Raw genomic sequence first — 7,471 nt, 5'->3', positions numbered from 1 at the left:
TTAAGAGACAGTGGGCTGAAGGGGTCGTGGACACTGAGTCACACACGAGCACTGCGTGAGCAGTCAAAGCCAGAGCTGCCAAAGGGAGCGGAGTGGCAGGAGCTCCCCTTTGAAGGAGTCTTTTGGGAAGAAACAATTTCCTTTGACATTCACATTTCAATGAGGGAGTTAGAAGCTATAATCAAGCTAATGGTAGCCATAATCAACCTAATGGTTCCTAGTTCCTTCCTTCCTGAGCTGAAAGTATCTGAGATCACAGGTAAGAGTACGAGACAAAGTTCTGGAAGAAAACACTGATCCTGAAGAGGTTTCTTCCAGGCTGCTCAGCTAAAAGCTGTGATGGCATGAGGAGCTGCCTGATGCTGAGGGGAGATCAGCCAGAGAAGCAGAGCAACCCAGGGGCAGTTTTGGCCATCTGGCTGACCACAACTGCACATGGCCAGGTACATTAGCACTGTGAGGCAATGCCAGTGGACATGAGGGCAGAGGGAAGACAGAGAAGAGGTTTCTTTAGTTTGCACATGTACTCCTGCTGTGAAACTGTGAATATAATTCTGCTCATCACCTTTCAATAGGCTTAATCTGGTTAAAAAACTCCCACAGATCCATATGCACACACTGAGAAAAGTGTTGGAAAAACATTCGAAATCCCATTTCACAAATTCCCTAAAATTTCAAGTTGTTTTGCTGCTAGTAAGGAGGATATTAGAATCTGTAGTGAAAGGACAATAAATTAGAATCTGTAGTGATAGGACAAGGAGTAATGGGTACAAATTGAAAGGGGGGAAATTTAGGTTAGACATTAGGAGGAAATTCTTTACTGTGAGGGTGGTGAAACACTAGAACAGGTTGCCCAAGGACATTGTGGATGCCTCAGCCTGGCAGCGTTCAAAGCCAGTTGGATAAGGCCTTGAGCAACCTGGTCTAGTGGGAGGCAGGAGGGTTGGGACTAGATGATCTTTGAGGTCCATTCCAACCCTTTAGCATTTTATGATTTTGTGACTCTGTGATTACAGAAACACTGAATGAAGGAGGTCCTTTTAAGCTGGGCATTACTTGCATTCACTCTGAGATTAAGTGTATCTGCCTTGCTTACCTTGATTTAAAGATTTGAATGACCTGTTAAAGAATGTTTTGCTTTGTTGAATTTCAGGAAATTGTTTTTCCTTCAAGCTCAATATAGCAAGCTACTGGAATAATTGGTGATTTTGAAAAGACAAAAAACCCCACTTCCATACAAACCAACCAAATTTTACAAGCTTTTCAGGTTTTTTTCAGGACTCTTTTAAAGACCACAGAGAATAGGACACCAAGAGAGCACTGAAACAACACTGCAAAAAGCAGCTTCAAATAACAAAAAAATCCTGACTTTCAGAGGTTTTTCTTTTACTGAATTTTTTAATCTGTCAGTTTGTAAAGGTTAATTAACATTGAGGTGGCCTATAATGTGCACAGCCTCCTACACTAAACACAGACAGTGCTGTAATCCAGAGTAATCCAAAGCTCAGTGCAGTAACTGGGCTGACTTTCTCAGCCACAGCAGGCCTGGGATCATTTCCTTCTTACACATCATATTTTTACCCTCATTTGCCAGCACTGCAGTTTGAGTTATTAATGTTCCTTTGAATGTTAATGGCTGAAGATGGTGGCTGCAGAGAGCTGCCTGAAGCAAATAAGGGATTTGCCTCTGTATTTTGTTTCCTCGAGACAGAAATGAAGGGCTGTTCAGTGCACACATTGTTCCCACAGTGACAGATGCTTTGGGAATATCTCTTTTCCAGCAGCCTCTGGAGCCGCTGTTAGAGCAGTGCCAAGGTCTGTCATCTCACAGAGGTCCTCAGGAGTGCCCAGCACAGCAGGCACCCTCATCTAAGTGCTGGTTTAACCTGGACATGCCTTGAACCTGTCAGGATGTGCTTTGGCAGCAGAAAGCTCAGAGCCTGCCCCTCGCTTCAGGCACTGCTCACCATAGATTTTGCAGGTGCCCCCTGGAATGATCTGCATTCTCCAGCACAGACTCCTGAAGCTCCTTCTCTCTCCTCTGCAGCCCCCTTGGTCCCCCTCACTGGTCCTGCATTGCCCCCTCACTGGTCCTGCACTGCCATTTTTCCAGGCTTTCCCTGTGTTGTGCACAGAGGAATTCCAGCCACGGGCTGGAGGACTGGGGGTTCTGCAGGCTGGCAGGGACCGAGGCACAGCCACGTTGGCTCAGTCCTGCCTCTGAATAGAGCCCCAAGAATCTCTGCTCAATTTAATTACCGTTTTCTCTGATATACAGAGTAATAAACAATAATAAGATTTAGAGGCACATTGATGCACTACTTTAATCCAGTTATGCAAATAATTCTATTAAAAGCTGTCATGAGAAACTTGTTTGCCAATCTCCACCCCTCTCCAGGGAGCTGCTGTGGTTCTCTGAGGGGCCAGGGCTCATCACTAAGGTATTTTTGGTGGTATACTTTTTAATTACAATTTAAGAAATCATTGCATGCTTCGATTTTATAGGGTAGCCTGGTTCAGAACTTGATGAATCTATTAACTTTCCCTGGAAGGGCTTTTGTTGTTCCTTGCTTACATTGCAGCCCAGGACTCGCACAGAGCAGGGCAGTGCTCTGCAGGGATGAGCAGGGTTTGCATCTGAGCTGAGGTCTGGCAGAATGGAATATCCTCCTCCTCTGCTGGGATTTCTTTCCAGTTATTTCCATGTACAGAGAGACTGTCAGCAGGTACAGACCCAGGTGTTCTGTGTCTTACAGCAGTAAATAAGTGTTATTTATGAGGGTTCCTTGGACTGTTCCTAAAGGACAGTCTCCAGTAAACACTCCTAGGTGCATTATGGAGTTAGCACACATGCTTGGGGGTGGGAATTTTGGGTAGGTATCAAAGGCACGAGACAGCAAGTGGGTTATCAGAGCATGGACAGTCTTGGGCTTTGGAAAAGGAGGGGTCACTGAGGATCACACCTCCTCATTGCAAAAATCCTCTGGAAGATTCCACTGGGCCAAACCTCTACAGCTCTGAGCATCTCTGAAATGTGGGCAGTGCTACGGATATGGAAGGAAAAGCAGGGGAGAGTGAGGTGTCTTCACTTACAGTGAAGAGCACAGATTTAGACAGCAGGGTCACAGCTTCACAATTTGAAGCTATTCTGCATAGCTGTTGGAAGGACTCACAGAGCATCATTCCAGCAAATATACTGTATTTCCAGTGTTTATAGATGCACTAATGCTTCCTCAAACACAGGCTATGCCCTGTGGTAAAACATGGGGCTTGTATCAAAAGGCAGTGTACTTAAGAAACACATATATAAGTCAGTCAGTATTGGATCAGGAACTAAAAAACAGATTAGATAGTGACCAAAGGTCACTAAAGCTGAAATCAGGTAGACAAAGAAAAACACTTAATTAAACCTTAATAAGGGCCAGGTAGAGTTGTCTCTCCCCCACTTTGAGAATATCTGCTCAGAGCAGTCAAAAAAGACTAACTTGCTTGCACAATGCATTACTTCAAATAAATTTTCCTCATACTTGGATGAAGGAAATTCAAGGCTGTATTTGTATCATGTTTAGGGAATGGCAATTTATCTGGGGTGGGCAAAAGCAGGTCCTGCCATAAGGCCACTGCTCAGATGAACATGGTGAGTGTTTCTCAGCTGAGGGATGGACTGGGAAAAGCTGGTACTTATCATACCAGCTGAACAACAGATGCTCTGCACAGTTCTAATGGAGCAAATCTTGCTGGCTGAGCTGTCGATGGTGAGTTATAATTAGATGTCTGAGATGATGCAGGGTACAGATAAAAGCTGAAAATGGTACACCTGCAGCTGGGGAAAAAAATGCAAAATTGGACAGAATTAGACAATACATCAATCAATCTGCCCACCAGATGAGAAGAGGGTAGGGAGAAAAACAATGTGCTGGTGGTAAAGTCACAGCTGCCTTTGCCATTTCTGCATGAAGAAATGTAATACAAACTTTTACCTTCAGCCCCCCACTCTCACTGCCCACTATCTTTTTCTTTTCTCAGACAAAAATAGTGACATTTCTCCTCCTTACCCTGAAGAAAAGGTTGCCCAAGGGTCAAAGCAAACATTTCTGACTCATGGAAAGCACACTGAAAGCAGAGCTTTCTGAAAGGAGCTCTTCTCTCTTCTTTCTGCAAGCAGAAAGACACAGCAGCGCTGCACTGAAACATTTCCTGTGTGGACCTGCAGCTGGCCTGGCCTGCCCCTTGGAGCTCTGGCTTTTGTGTGTACAGCAAGTAAATACTTCTCCCCATGCTCAGGGACCTCACTGTGGGTCACAACCATCACTGACTCTGTTCCTTTGTACCCGATTTCCCTCCAGATCAAGATGCTTTACTGGAAGTCCCAGAGAGGAGCTGCAGGTGCATCAGAGGTATGCAGCCAAATTAATAGGACCTTTCCTTCAGAGATCACTGTCATAATCCCTGTCTCAGCAGGTTTGAAGTACATTCTTGCTGTGTACTGACACAACAGGCTGATTTCAATCAAACTTTGTCTGGTGTTTCTCTGCTCCCTGCACTCCCAACCCTCCCCCAGACTTTTGAAATCATTGATCAACTACTCAGGAGAACAAGGAGCCTTGAGGATGTTGCCATCTGAAACTGGGAATATTAGCATTTTCTTGGTGCTGCCTGGGGAAGAAAAAGACATCACAGTGCTCTCTCTCTTAAGGACTCACACAGGATTACATGGGATTGGATATTAGGAAAAATATATTCTCCAAAAGGGTGGTCAGGAATTGGAACAGGCTGCACGGGGAAGTGGTGGAGTCATCATCCCTGGAGGATTTAAAAGATGTGTGGATGTGGCACTTGGGGACATGGTTCAGTGACGTGCTTGGCAGTGCTGGGGGAAAGGCTGGGCTCCATGATCTTGGAGGTCTTTTCCAACTTAATGACTCAGAGCTAGTCAGAAGATGGCCAGGCTGCCTCCCTACAGGGCAAGGAGTGAGAGGTTAAGGGCATGGAGCTCAAATACATCTCACAGGGAGTTATGTCCCTTTGGGATCTATAAGTTTACTCTCCTGGTCAAGAAGCAGATAAGATTGACGCTCTTGTCTGTTGTTGCTTACTTTCCCTTTCTACAGCCTGCTTTGTCAAACTAAGTTAATGAAGCTAGTAATTTATATAAACGAGAAAACACACACTCAGGAGCTCTCTGCTTTATGTCTCTGACCCATTGGAAATCAATTTGGGATCACTGCTATCTATTTGCAGCTGACTGGGCTCTCCATCCCTAAATTATCACTTTGTAATTTCCCTGTGCTTTTTCTTTTCTTTTTTTTTTTTTTTTTAATCTCTGCAGGGAACATCTAAAAGGGGATTTTTAATCCCCACATCTACATTTCCTGCAATTCCTGTGTTTCCATGAGGCACTGGAGACCTTTCAGCAGCGAGCAGGACTGCAGAGAGAAGCTGGTGGTGATGAGATCTGCCTCTCCTGCTGAGCACGGCTTCCAGACAACCTGCTGGAAAGGTGTTTGTGACTCACAGCAGCAGAAGGGGTTTGTGAGAGCCTGGGGACGTTTGTGGTGCTGAGGGTCACTCTTGCCCAGCTCAGGTTCTCCCCAGCAGCTTCACCAAGAAGGTGCTGTGCTCAGCTGGAGCAGCTGGGGCTCTGGTGAGGCCGGGCAGCACGAGGGGTTGGCTCTCTTCCTGCAGCTTCTCAGCCACAGGGAGCAGGGCAATGCTCTACTGAGAACTCCACAGCCGAAGGACTCCGGAGCCCTGATGGAATGTGGCAGGAATGTGGCAGGATGCTGTCAGCCACAGCTCCAGTTTGTGTGACCAGCTGCCCTTGGGAGTGGGAAGGTGAAGCTACAGCCTGTGTTGTAAACCAAGCCCATCTTGGGCTCGTGGAGGCAGGGCAAGAAGGAAAGAAGAAATTATTATTTTTTGGACTTGAAGCAAACAATGCCCACCCAAAGGCTAAGTCTGTGATCACCCAGAGGTGGTCCCGTGAGAATGCAGGAGTCACTGAAGCCTTCCTGTGCTCCCTCACTTGTGGTGTGCCACTTCAGTGGATTTTTGATCGGGTTTTTCCTCCCTCCCCTCAGCCCTACAGTGCAACAGGGGCAGGCCAAGCATGTGCATGACCCACTGGTGTGAGGTCCACGTGAGCAGAGCTGTCAGTGCACAATCTAGAGGCAGGTGAGTTTGAGGGCACATGCACCTGTGAAAGGGTTTTTTTATAAAAATAATTGAAAGATTGGGGATGGAATTCCGGGGCAAGTGTTCAACCAACCCACTCCTCAGCAACTGGAGGCAGCTCTGCAGGAAGTAAGATGAAAATAGTTCAAATATTATGTGCAAGAGTTAGCTATGAGCTGTATCACCAATATGTATTATATACAAGGTATTTAAAATCATTAACAAGACAAAATCTTCAGTGCTAAGCTTTGGAATTATTTTCCCTCAATTACTGGATCATTTTAAATTCAACATCTGTCGTTAATATGCATATATTAAAAAAATAAAAATAGATTTGAAACCATCTAAACCACTAGGCAGCATATGGCAGACCTGTTTAATCTTAACAAGTCAATAATATTATCATTATGAATCACTTCTCTGTTAAAATGTGTATTTATGTCTGTTGTATAAATGATGTTTGTTTGTAAAAGCCTTTTGTGCCACCCATGCAATTGTCACTTGTCACAGCTAATTCTAGATTGTTTCGAAAAAACAATTTTCCTCTTGGAAAATTGCCACAGACTGAGGACAGACAGAGATGCAAATCATCACCAGTCAAAGTTTTGACAACATCACACACAAAGTGCAGGGAAGATCTGGAAGGCCTGTGTTTTGCTGTAGTTAAAAATGATGGGTTTCTTTATTTTTAAGGCATTGTGGAAAGCACTGTTCCAAACACTTTTCACCCCCCAAAAAGTTGTACACAGCGTCTGACAAGATCTACATTCTTTCCTGGTTTCTAACATTCTTCCTTCATTGCTAAATGAAGAAACAGGTTTTCCCATGGAAGAGTTTACAGTGGCACTGCTCACCTGGAAATGCTGCTGCCCAGGGACAGGGTGAGGACACAGAAGAAGTGGGGATTGAAAGCCAGACTTCTCAGACCCTGAAATCATTAAATTATTGGCTAAGGGCAACAGAACTTTGAAAAGTTGTCTTTCAATCCTTGACTGAGAAGGTTCATCTCCTTCCCCCACGCATGTTAAGGAAAGGCTCTTGACTTTCAGGTCACTGTTTTTCATGCAGACATCTCCCTTCAGCTCAGTGTGAGGCAGTCACATCTCAGAGATGCAGCATGAGAAGTCACACCTTCACTTTGCCCCCTCAGGAGGGGCTGTCAGCAGGGTCAGCCCAGACAGCAGCTCATTCTGCACATCAGCATTCAACATTTTGGGTCAAACCCTCTCCAAGTGCATTGTACAATCAGCTTGGGATGCTGTCTGTGCTCCTGTGTGTTCACTCAGTCTTACCAAGT

At 45.2% G+C, this 7,471-nt stretch overlaps 1 protein-coding gene across 4 annotated transcripts in view; it reads left to right on the top strand.

Moving 5' to 3' along the window:
• PRLHR (prolactin releasing hormone receptor) overlaps window positions 1–5,646 on the top strand; it is an 8,774-nt gene extending 3,128 nt beyond the window's left edge. For 3 of the 4 annotated variants that reach the window (XR_001873870.1, XR_001873871.1, XR_001873869.1), the window contains 2 exons: window positions 4,347–4,397; window positions 5,330–5,646. The gene's annotated coding sequence lies outside the window, so the exon portion shown is untranslated. The remainder of the gene's footprint in view (window positions 1–4,346; window positions 4,398–5,329) is intronic. The other variant, XM_017809155.1, reaches the window with a different exon arrangement.
• The last annotated feature ends 1,825 nt before the right edge of the window (window positions 5,647–7,471 follow it).

Source organism: Lepidothrix coronata, unplaced genomic scaffold (assembly GCF_001604755.1).
Source record: "Lepidothrix coronata isolate B3197 unplaced genomic scaffold, Lepidothrix_coronata-1.0 Scaffold25, whole genome shotgun sequence".
NCBI lineage: Eukaryota > Metazoa > Chordata > Aves > Passeriformes > Pipridae > Lepidothrix > Lepidothrix coronata.
This window is presented reverse-complemented; position numbering and strand designations above follow the sequence as displayed.